This window comes from Suricata suricatta, chromosome 14 (genome assembly GCF_006229205.1).
Source record: "Suricata suricatta isolate VVHF042 chromosome 14, meerkat_22Aug2017_6uvM2_HiC, whole genome shotgun sequence".
Classification (NCBI taxonomy): domain Eukaryota; kingdom Metazoa; phylum Chordata; class Mammalia; order Carnivora; family Herpestidae; genus Suricata; species Suricata suricatta.
Window position 1 is genome coordinate 6,723,572 of NC_043713.1, and position 10,407 is coordinate 6,733,978.

The 10,407-nt window shown below is 37.2% G+C and overlaps 1 long non-coding RNA gene across 1 annotated transcript in view; it reads right to left on the bottom strand.

Annotated features, from left to right (window-relative positions):
- LOC115278325 overlaps positions 1-5,611 on the bottom strand; it is a 98,029-nt gene extending 92,418 nt beyond the window's left edge. Inside the window, exon 1 of the long non-coding RNA XR_003902808.1 lies at positions 5,464-5,611. This is a non-coding gene — a long non-coding RNA (uncharacterized LOC115278325). The remainder of the gene's footprint in view (positions 1-5,463) is intronic.
- Positions 5,612-10,407: the final 4,796 nt, after the last annotated feature.

The following is a 10,407-nucleotide window of genomic DNA, read 5'->3' on the forward strand; positions in this document are numbered from 1 at the left end:
AGACATATGTTACATACTCTGTATATTACTATGTGTTTTCATATATGTGATTTCTTTGTTACATACCATTCCTCCAAAGAACTGTCAACTCCACTGAAGGAAGACTTTCTACTCTCAATTTCATACACATTTCAATGCAGTATCGAATCTATATACCTTCTAATAGGAAGTATTTAGCAAATACTCCAAAACATAAACATCCCAATGACACCATTTAAGCAAAAGTCGCAGGAGTTTTTTTTCTTTTTACCAGAGTTTAAAATAATATTAACTCATCTACATGATTTTTTTTCATATTATACCATTATACGAAATAAGGCATGGATATGTCACACTAAAACAGATGTAAATGCCGAAACTTTGATTATACTTCTTATTTATATTAATAGAATTGTCTTTTGTGGGATCTAATTTGCTCGGTCTCATTAGACCACATTTCCTTCTTTCCCTATACCTGTCTTCGAAATATGAACTCCTGATATCATTGATAATGACCTCAGAAACAGGATGATGTGTGAGAAATCACTGGTATACTAAAAACCTTAAAAAACAGATACAATGACACCTAGTGGTCCCAAGAAAATGCATTTGCTTAAAGCTAAATAGATTCAATGACTGTGCATAGAGGACACCCGAGAAAATTGACGGATTTCAGGCTTAAACATTAAAGTACATGCATTTGTTCTCTCAGAACATATGTCCTTCACTTACTTGACTTTACATTCCGGAGGGGACAGGTTGAATTAATTCCAAAGTGATTTGTCTTGTTACACATCTTTTGTATGCTGACAGAATACATTTGAACTTTCAATTTTAAAATGTAGATGAGGCATTCTACCAAAAGATTAATCTAATTTGAATTTATCAGTGAAATATTATTTAAGACACCAGTGTTGGTGTAGAACTTCAGTAAAATTTTAGAGAGACTCTTCACATTTTTCTCATTTTTCATATTCATAGCGAACACAGAACTAAATGCAGGGCTACACAACCTTTCACTGTAATATTTACAAATAAACAAATACCCTCCTTTCCCAATTCCTCAGAGAATTTAAGACAACAGGTTGGAAATGCCAAAGCCTTCAAGAAAATAATTTAGATAATGTCTGTTATTTAAATTATCCGAGTGTCATCATAAAAGGGACTTTGTGCTTAATTTCCTACCTGCCGTATGAAAATGTCAAACTATATTACAACAGCTATCAAGAATGACGGAAAAATTTAATTCTGCCTTCTGTCCCAAAAGGAGTTTGGTTCAAAGTACATGCAATGTCTGTTTTATTGCATGCTCAGGAGAGAGGATAAACACAGTGTTAACTCTCAATTTTATCACAGTCATCACCGGAGAAAATGCCTGGCCTTCTGCTCTATTATTCGATAATAATATTGGATAATTGGATAATAAACATGATTCTAAGTTGAAAAGAAATCTTTAATGCAAGTGTATAACCTGTGGTCTCAAGAACGAAAAACAAAGCATCAGGGGAGCTAGATCTAATCCCTCCTGCCCTTCCCCACGTGCAGGAGCCCAGGTAATTTGCCTGACCAATCAGGGCTCCAGAATCCTCACCAGTAACACTAGAGAATATGCTAAGTTCTACTGAAAATGCTTTTTCGGTTACTGTGATGGGCACACAGTTAAAGCTGTCAAATTCACAACAAAAGACTGTTTACGTGATTTGCTCCTTAATTATGAAGTTTCAGAAAGTCATTTTCTTTTCCTTAACTTTGTAAGGCTATTGTGTTCATTAATCATATTTTCCCCTCCGGATATGTAAATTCACCAGGAATAAAAGGCCTGCTTAAAATTTCCCAGAAACACTGAAACTAACCCATTAAATTTAAATATACAACTATAAGGCAATGAAACTTCTGCATACCAAGAAAAAAAATTTACTTCTAAATTATTTTCTTGAATGACGTCACATTACAGTTAATTACACAACAGAGTTTTATTGCATACGTTGACATATTTAGAGGGAGGTAGGGAAGGCACAAATATACCTTTTCTACTTTGAATTCATGTTAAGAGTGAGCTGGGAGCTCCAGTGCATTAGAGTTAGAAATTTTGATTATTAATATACCTCTATTAAGTTTCTGCCTTCTGGTGGGAATTATAACATATTAAACACGACCTAACTTCTTATTTCTACATTATTATTAAAATAATCTTGGAGGGAATTTGTGCATTCTAACACATGCCCTAAGAAGGCGGCATCAACACATTCTTTAGGCAGGGCAGTCAATTCTCTAATCATCTAATAAAGGAGAAGTTCCTGCATGAGTTCATTCATTCTGGCCCTCAGTCAACAGCAGTATCACAGAACCTGGACCACCATATGTGCCACTCTCATTTTAGAGCAGAAAGGCCATGGAAGGGATTATGAAAACCCATATATATTGTGATCATATTTTACCCTTACATCAAGAGTTTGTGCTTTCTTTTCCATAAGCTCACATCTCAGTAGAAGCAATATAAGTAACCTTCCATATTTCACTTTAATTCAAATATAAATATTTAGAAGAGTGAAATTTGATTGTTTTCTCAAATATTATGTTAAATCCCTCAGAATAAATCAAGACCATCTGAGCATATTCATGGATTTCAAACAACGCTTCTCTGAGTTTCAATTTAGTGGACATTAAAATCTGCTGAAATGTATGAACATAAACCACAAATACGTGTGAATCCCAATGCATGTTAAAAGGCTCTATTTCATGGAGTTGTCAATGACAACAGAAATAAAGGGAGCAAGGCTAGACCTGTCACACTTTCACCAAGACGCCAAAATACATTCTAATAAGTTCAGAATCATTTTATTACTTGTAATCAAGTTGTTAACAAACCTATTTACACTAATGCTAATGAATGTTACTTTAGATGATATATTATTCAGTCTGGGACATTTTTATTTTCTAGCTCCGCCTATAGTTTTTAAAGTTTTTCTTTGAAACGACTGTCTGGCTGCAGTGCTATTCTGCCCATTTCACAGATGATGCAAGTAACACTACAGCACGTTTATCAGAAATGAGACAGTTCTGAGAATCATCACTTTTTCATATCTTATTTAAAAGTAAATGCAGTAGCATTTATTATGTGTATTTGGTCCATCTATATTCAACATGAACCTTTATGATCTAAATCAGTATGGACTTCGTGTAAACTACTGTTTGGAATTTGAACTCATTAAATAAGCTATACAAGTCTATGGTATGGGAACTACTGTAGGAAAAAAAGTAGAAATTAAAATATAAATTTTGGAAACTAAGAAGGTATCACATCTGACTGTATTCTGAACTCCATACACGATCTGATGTTAGCACAGGTAGGGCAATCATTGCCGGCTTTGTTATCAAAACAAATAGGTGGGTATAGATGCTAGAGTTTTAGTTTCTACAAGTAGTCTTTTCAGACCATTTGACTGTAGATTAATCTCCATCACAATTTGAGTGATGATTACAAACATCTTCCCAATCATTCCTCATCTGAAAGATTCTGTCTAGTGCAACCACTCCAGAGCACTGATCCACTATTAGGACAAAACAGATCTCTTTTCCCTCTCAGGGACTACATTTTATCTTTTATTTTTCAATGTTTTATTTATTTTTGAGCAAGAGAACGAGCGCACAAGTAGGGGCAGAATAGAGAGGGGGAGACAGAATCCGAAGCAGCCTCCAGGCTGAGCTGTCAGCACAGAGCCCAACACCAGGCTTGAACTCACAAACCAAGAGATCATGACCTGAGCCAAAGTCGGAAGCTTAGCCGTCTAAGCCACCCAGGTGCCCCAGGACTATGTTTTATGTATACATTAGAAGTATGATTATATACTGAATTATTTTATTTTTAATTTTTGTTTTGGTTAACATTTACTTATTGAGAGACAGAGCATGAGCATGGGAAGGGGAAAAGAAAGAGAGGGAAACACAGAATCTGAAGCAGGCTCTCAGCTGTCAGCACAGAGCCTAATGTGGGGCTTGAACCACAGATGGTGAGATCATGACTTGAGCCAAAGTCAGATGCTCAACCGACTAAGCCACCCAGGGGCCCCTATGCTGAATTATTTTAAAGAGTTACTGCCAATCAATTCATGACTATAAAGCACTTTTTAGCTATTCTACATCTTTCCTAGGGAATGCAGCCAGAAGCAATTTCACCTTTTCCCAAACAGTCTTACATAAAGCCTACAGAATTCTGAACACAGTATTTCTCTAACAATTTATTCCTTCCAGCCATCTGTAATGACTGGTTGCATTGCATTTCTAAAATGCAAAATGTCCTACCATCAAAAACTTTCTCCTAGTTTCATCAAGGTGGAAGGTTTCCAAAAATTGAGGTTAACACAATCACATGAGATAATTTTCAGTTAAATATTAAGAGCTAACTTTATCGAAAGTAAAATAACACTGTCCTCTGAAAGTTTGGCCTTAGCACTCTTTTGAAGTCTGGCTCTCTGCTGCATGCTTCATTATAATTTATTCTCTGTTGAAAAGTGCTGCAGAGAAGAATGCTATGGCAAAAGCCAAGTTGAAGCATATGGTCTGGGACTTGACGGAAATTTTAAGGAACCATATCACTAATTTATTTCTTATTTTTCATTAGCAGCATGCCTCAAGATTGCCTACTTCTAAACCATTTGTAAATCAACCTGAAGTAAAAATATACTCATAAGGAAGAATAATCGTCCTCATTAGGGTTTTCTCTATTTCATTAAAAAAATATCACTTGACAACAGAGGATGAATCAGGGCACAGTAGCTGGGTTTATTCCATATGATACATATACTCTATATTTGGCTTTATAACAGATTACACTCTTGTATGTGGACGCGGGGCTGGGATTATTAGAATTCGGTGTAGATATTAGAAACATACAAAGGGAGTGTGGGGGTTTCAAGGCCAGGAGCGACGAAACAAAGACTCTACTTCTTTCTGTTTCTTTTTAGTAGACCTGAAATCTATAGCACTCTGAGTAAGGCCAGAGTAATGAAGTTTGGGATTTGTACTTATTCAGACATAACTTTTGTTTTAAAGAAAAACATGGTAGCACCCACATGTCCAACAGGACAAAGAGAGAAACACAAAACTACTATTTGCTGAGGGAGACCTATTGGATAGCCGGCTGCTGCAGGTTCTCTAAATAGGCATCTTCGCATATTGCCTCCTGGAGACCAAGGACTTCATCACAAGTGAATTCTCAGAACAGGAAGTCTGGAAAGCCTTCTAGCCCTCTCCTCAGCTTAAGCGAGTCATCCCTTTATTTTTAGGTTCTAACACTGAAGGCGACATTGTAGAAATAGCACAGAGGGAGACGAGGTCACCAATAGTCTGTAGCTTGATTAAGCATCAATACCTCAAAGTGATGAATCGTTTCCACAGCCCACTTGTGGTCCAACCCCCACGTGAGCAAGGCGTGGTGGGTACGGAGTGGGGCGGCCCCCGGCAGGATCAAGGCCACAGACTCACCTTGTCATGAATAAACAGTTCTCAATTGATAGCTTGCCACGGGCTGGTTTTAAAAGTGTGGATATAGTTGTTTTCGACAATCTTACACAATTTGACACCTATTTTGGGGGAGTGAAAAAGATCCACCCACTTCTCCACGCCATCATACTCAAAGGTCCATCCACTTTTCCATCTTTGCTTTTTATTTTTCCTTGCCAGGAAATCATCAAAATCTGTAAGAAACTTTTTGGAAGTTCAGGAACTCCAGTTATCATTTCACTTTGATCATTAATAAAGCACACTTACTTTGTCAAAGCAGCACTGTATAAAGCATAACTAGATTCAACGGCAATAAAAAGAATAATTCATAGCTTACTTACAAAATAAGATTATTCACGCAGTTTATTTGTAATATTTATGCGTTATTGATAAACATGATCCCATATGGCCAAAGCTAAAAATCTCCCTGGATTATCTATGTCTGTTTAAAAACCTCTTTGTGTGACAGTGAAGGAAACCATCTACCAAACAAGACAATGTAGAAAATGGGAGAAGATATTTGAAAAATGATATACCCTGGGCGCCTGGGTGGCTCAGTCCGTTAAGCGTCTGACTGCGTCTCAGGTCCTGATCTCGCGGTACATGAGTTCGAGCCCCGCATCGGGCTCTGTGCTGACAGCTCAGAGCCTAGAGCCTGCTTCAGACCCTGTGTCTCCCTCTCTCTCAGCCCCTCCCCTCCTTGCTCTCTGCCTCTGTCTCTCAAAATAAAATAAAGACACTAAAAAAATAAAAAAGAAAAGGAAATGATATACCCAATTAAGAGATTAATATCCAAAATACATAAAGAATTTATATAACTCACCACCAAAAAATTTCAATTAAAAATGGGCAAATAACGTGAATAAACACTTTTCTAGAAAAGACATATGGATGGTCAGCAGATACATACAGAAATGGTCAACACCACTAATAATCATGGCAATGCAAATCAAACCCACAGTTATCACCTCACACCAGCCAGAATGGCTAGTATCAAAAAGACAGCAAATAAAACCTATTAGTAAGGATCTGAGGAAAAAGGAATCTTCATGTACTGTTGGTAAGAATGTTAACTGGTGCAGCCACTGCAGAAACAGTATGAAGGGTCCTCAACAACTTAAAAATGGACGTGCCATGAGATCCCACAGGTCCACCACTGGGTGTCCACCCAAAGAAAATGAAAATGCTAATGTGAAAAAATACATGCACCCCTATGTTTACTGCATATTTACAAGAGCTAAGATATAAAAGCAACTTAAAGGTCCATCAATAGATAGAGAAATGGATAAAGATGTGGTATATATGTGTACTTATTATATATATGTGTGTGTGTGTGTGTGTGTGTGTACATGTATATGAATCATAAAAAATGAGATCTTGCCCTTCATGACAATATGGATAAAAACTAGAGGATAATATGTGAAGTGAATTAAGTCAGAAATCAATTAAGTGATTTCACTTATATGTGGAATCTGAAACACAAATGAACAAAAATAGCAGAAACAGGTGCATAAAATACAGAGAACTGGTGGATGCCAAAGGGGGGGGGGGGGAGAAGGAATTGGCAAAATGGCTTCCAGTTCCACGACGACAAAGTCACGAGGATGAAAGGCACAGCACAGGGAATGCAGTCAGTGGTATGGTAAAGTGGTGTAGGACCGGAGCTACAGCTGTGGTGAGGGTAACACAACCCGCCCAAGTTCTCAAAGCACTACACTGCATACCTGAAATTAACGGAACACCGTCAACCATACTTCACAAAGTAAAAGCAGTTACTTCCCTGTGCCTCAGTTTGCCTAGAGGTGAGGAATAAATAAGTAATATTCTGAACAGAACAGCGCCTGGCAGGGTGGCTTGAGCCATCATGTGTTAGTTGCTAAAGAGGCGGCGAGGACGGTCATCACGACACAATTATATGACGCTGTGCGAGCAGAAGCTGGGAGAGCCCGCTTCCTGGAGTAAAGCAAGCACTTTCGGGCACTGAGTGTCAACAGCTCTACACTGACTGGGACCAAAGCCGTTTGACTAATTTCTGGTTTCTGCCCTATTTGGGATCGGAATTTGAATCCCACATGCCTGATTCCTACTCTATATTGCTCTTGTCTCAGTCATTCCCCTAGGTGTGTTGTGATAAAATTCCCAAAACTTACCATGCTTCAAACTTCGTTTACACATCAAAAAATTTTTTCTATTAAAATACTGTCCTTTATACCTTTTTATTTCCTCTAAAAATGTTTCATTCTTTTAGTTGAAATCATCAGAATTTTAACTATTAAACTTCAAAAATTACAAATTTTGGGGGGTGCCAGGGTGGCTCAGTTGGCTAAGCGTCCATCTGACTTTGGCTCAGGGCATAATCTCCTGGGTTGTGGGTTCGAGCCCCGCGTCAGTCTGTGTGCTGACAGCTCGGAGCCTGGAGCCTGCTTCCGATTGTGTGCCTCCCTCCCTCTCTCTGCCCCTCCTTGCTCGCTCACATATGCTTTCTCAAAAATTAAAATTAAAAATTTTAATTGTAGAATCTTATGTTTACTGAATGCTTAAGTTGTAGAAATATGTTTCTTTAATAATTTGAAATTGTACATCATTTTTCTCCTTGAATTAAGTCCCTATTATTTACTTGTGATAATTTTATCCTAATCATATATATACGTGTGGGTACATACAGATTATATATATCCTATGCTCATTTTTAGCAGATAATACATCTATAGAAAATTTTGGATTTTGGACTGCTCATTCCAGGTTGCCTAATCAGCTACAAATACAATTGAGGTCTCAAGTGAAAAACAATTAGTTATAACTATATGTAGCAATCATCATTATGCTATCTTATGCATAATTAATGTTTTTTTGTAATTTATCAAAACTAAAAATGAAACGAAATTTTAAATTGAAGTTAACTAATTTAAAATGTCAACTCATTTAAAATTTAAAATTTGAGGCGCCTGGGTGGCTCAGTGGGTTCAGCATCTGACTTTGGTTCAGGTCATGATCTCACGGTTTATGGGTTCAAGCTCTGCATCGGGCTCTGCACTGACAGCTCAGAGCCTGGAGCCTGGTTCAAATTCTATATCTCCCTCTCATTCTGACCCTCCCCTGCTTGTAATGTCTCTGTCTCTCAAAAATAATAAAAACACATTGAAAATTTTTTGAAAAAAATAAAATTTAAAATTTATTTGGTTTTGGTATATTTCTGCAAAGAGTTCAGGACTCAAATGTGAATATTATAACTAAAATCAGACATATCTAAGCACTAATTCTACTCTAATTTCTATGTTTGTAGGGGTAAGCATTAAGTATATAAGGTAAGCACTTGTGTGGCTCAGTCGGTTAAGCATCCAACTTCAGCTCAGGTCATGATCTCACCATTCCTGAGTTCGAGCCCCACATCAGACTCTGTGCTGACAGCTAAGAGCCTGCAGCCTATTTCAGATTCTGTGTGTGTGTCTCTCTGTCCTTCCTCCATGTATGCTCTGCCTCTCTCAAGAACAAAAATAAATATTAAAAAAATATTTATTGAAAACAGGACATAAAAAGCTTTATTGCAAGAAAAGTATGCAATACTTTCATTTCCTTCTGAGGCAAATATCAAAAACACGGAAATTCATTTTTCCCCCCATTTTGACCAAGTACCATGACAGCTCTGTTAGGTGCTTGTAAAATTTTGCTGAGAATAAAAAATCTCTTAAGACTGACCTGGGAAGTATTTGGACCCAGTCATTAAACTCGCTTCTCAATATAGAGAACTGCAGTCCCCACTGTCCCTTCCTTGGTGTTGTTAGGGGAAGGTGCCACAAGGAGCTCAGAACAGGCTAGAAGTATGGCTTTCTTTAGTACACTGGGTGCAGAGCAATGGCAAAGTGAGAGGCGTAAATGAACACCAATGTGGTGACTGAGCGACTCTGCTTCATGAAGATCTGCTGGGAGAATGAATACACATGGAGTTGTAGGCCCTTGAAATTGAACTTAGAACCACCAAGTCCCAAGTAACTGGGTCACGTCCACTTGGTGATAAGTATAACTCGGTTTTAAAACCATCGATCTATATCAAGCTCTATTTGAACAAAACTAACCTAGGGTAAATCACACATGTTTAACCTGAAGATACATGTGAAAGATGGATGCGAATATGCTATCCAATATTTAACCTATTTTTTAAAATGTGGGTTTAATTCATTAGCATAAAATAAGCTTAAACATTTTCACATAAAAACCAATGATTTGCCAACTGCAACCCCCAATATCAATGCTAAGTCGAGTAAGATGATCCAGGAGATGATTCACATTCTACTTTCCCTCATATCCTGAAGAATGTAGGTTCCTATAAATTATTTTTTCAGGACTAAAATGAACAAAATTTAGAGCAGAGAGCCTTTCCTTATAAATGTTGAACACAGTACAAACAAGCAGAAATTGCTAGGTTATTTGTTCTAGGAAATACTCATTCCTAGAAAAAAATGAGCCAATTAAAACAACTAACTTATTAAGATAAGTGACTTGTTTACCAGTATTTGTTTTACAAGTTTTGGTTAAGTAAAAAAAGTCAGAGAAAGACAAATACTGTATACCATTTGCTTATCTGCGGAATCTAAAATGCCAATCTCACTAAAATAAAGTGGTAGCTACCAGGGGGTGGGGGGCGGGGGGTTAGTTTAGGAGGACAAACCTGCAACTAGTAAGTAAATAAGTCCTGGAAATCTAATGCAAAGTTCAGTGAATATAGACAAAAATAATGTATTTTAATCATCAAACGTGCCAAGAGACTAGGTCTTAATGATCTCTACCACTAAAAGAGATAATTACTTGATGTGCGAGTGGTGCTCAATAGAACAATGTCAACCATATCACAATATATAAACGCATCAACATTTGTATACCTTACATTTATACAAGGTTATAGGTCAAATATATTTCAATTAAAAAGAA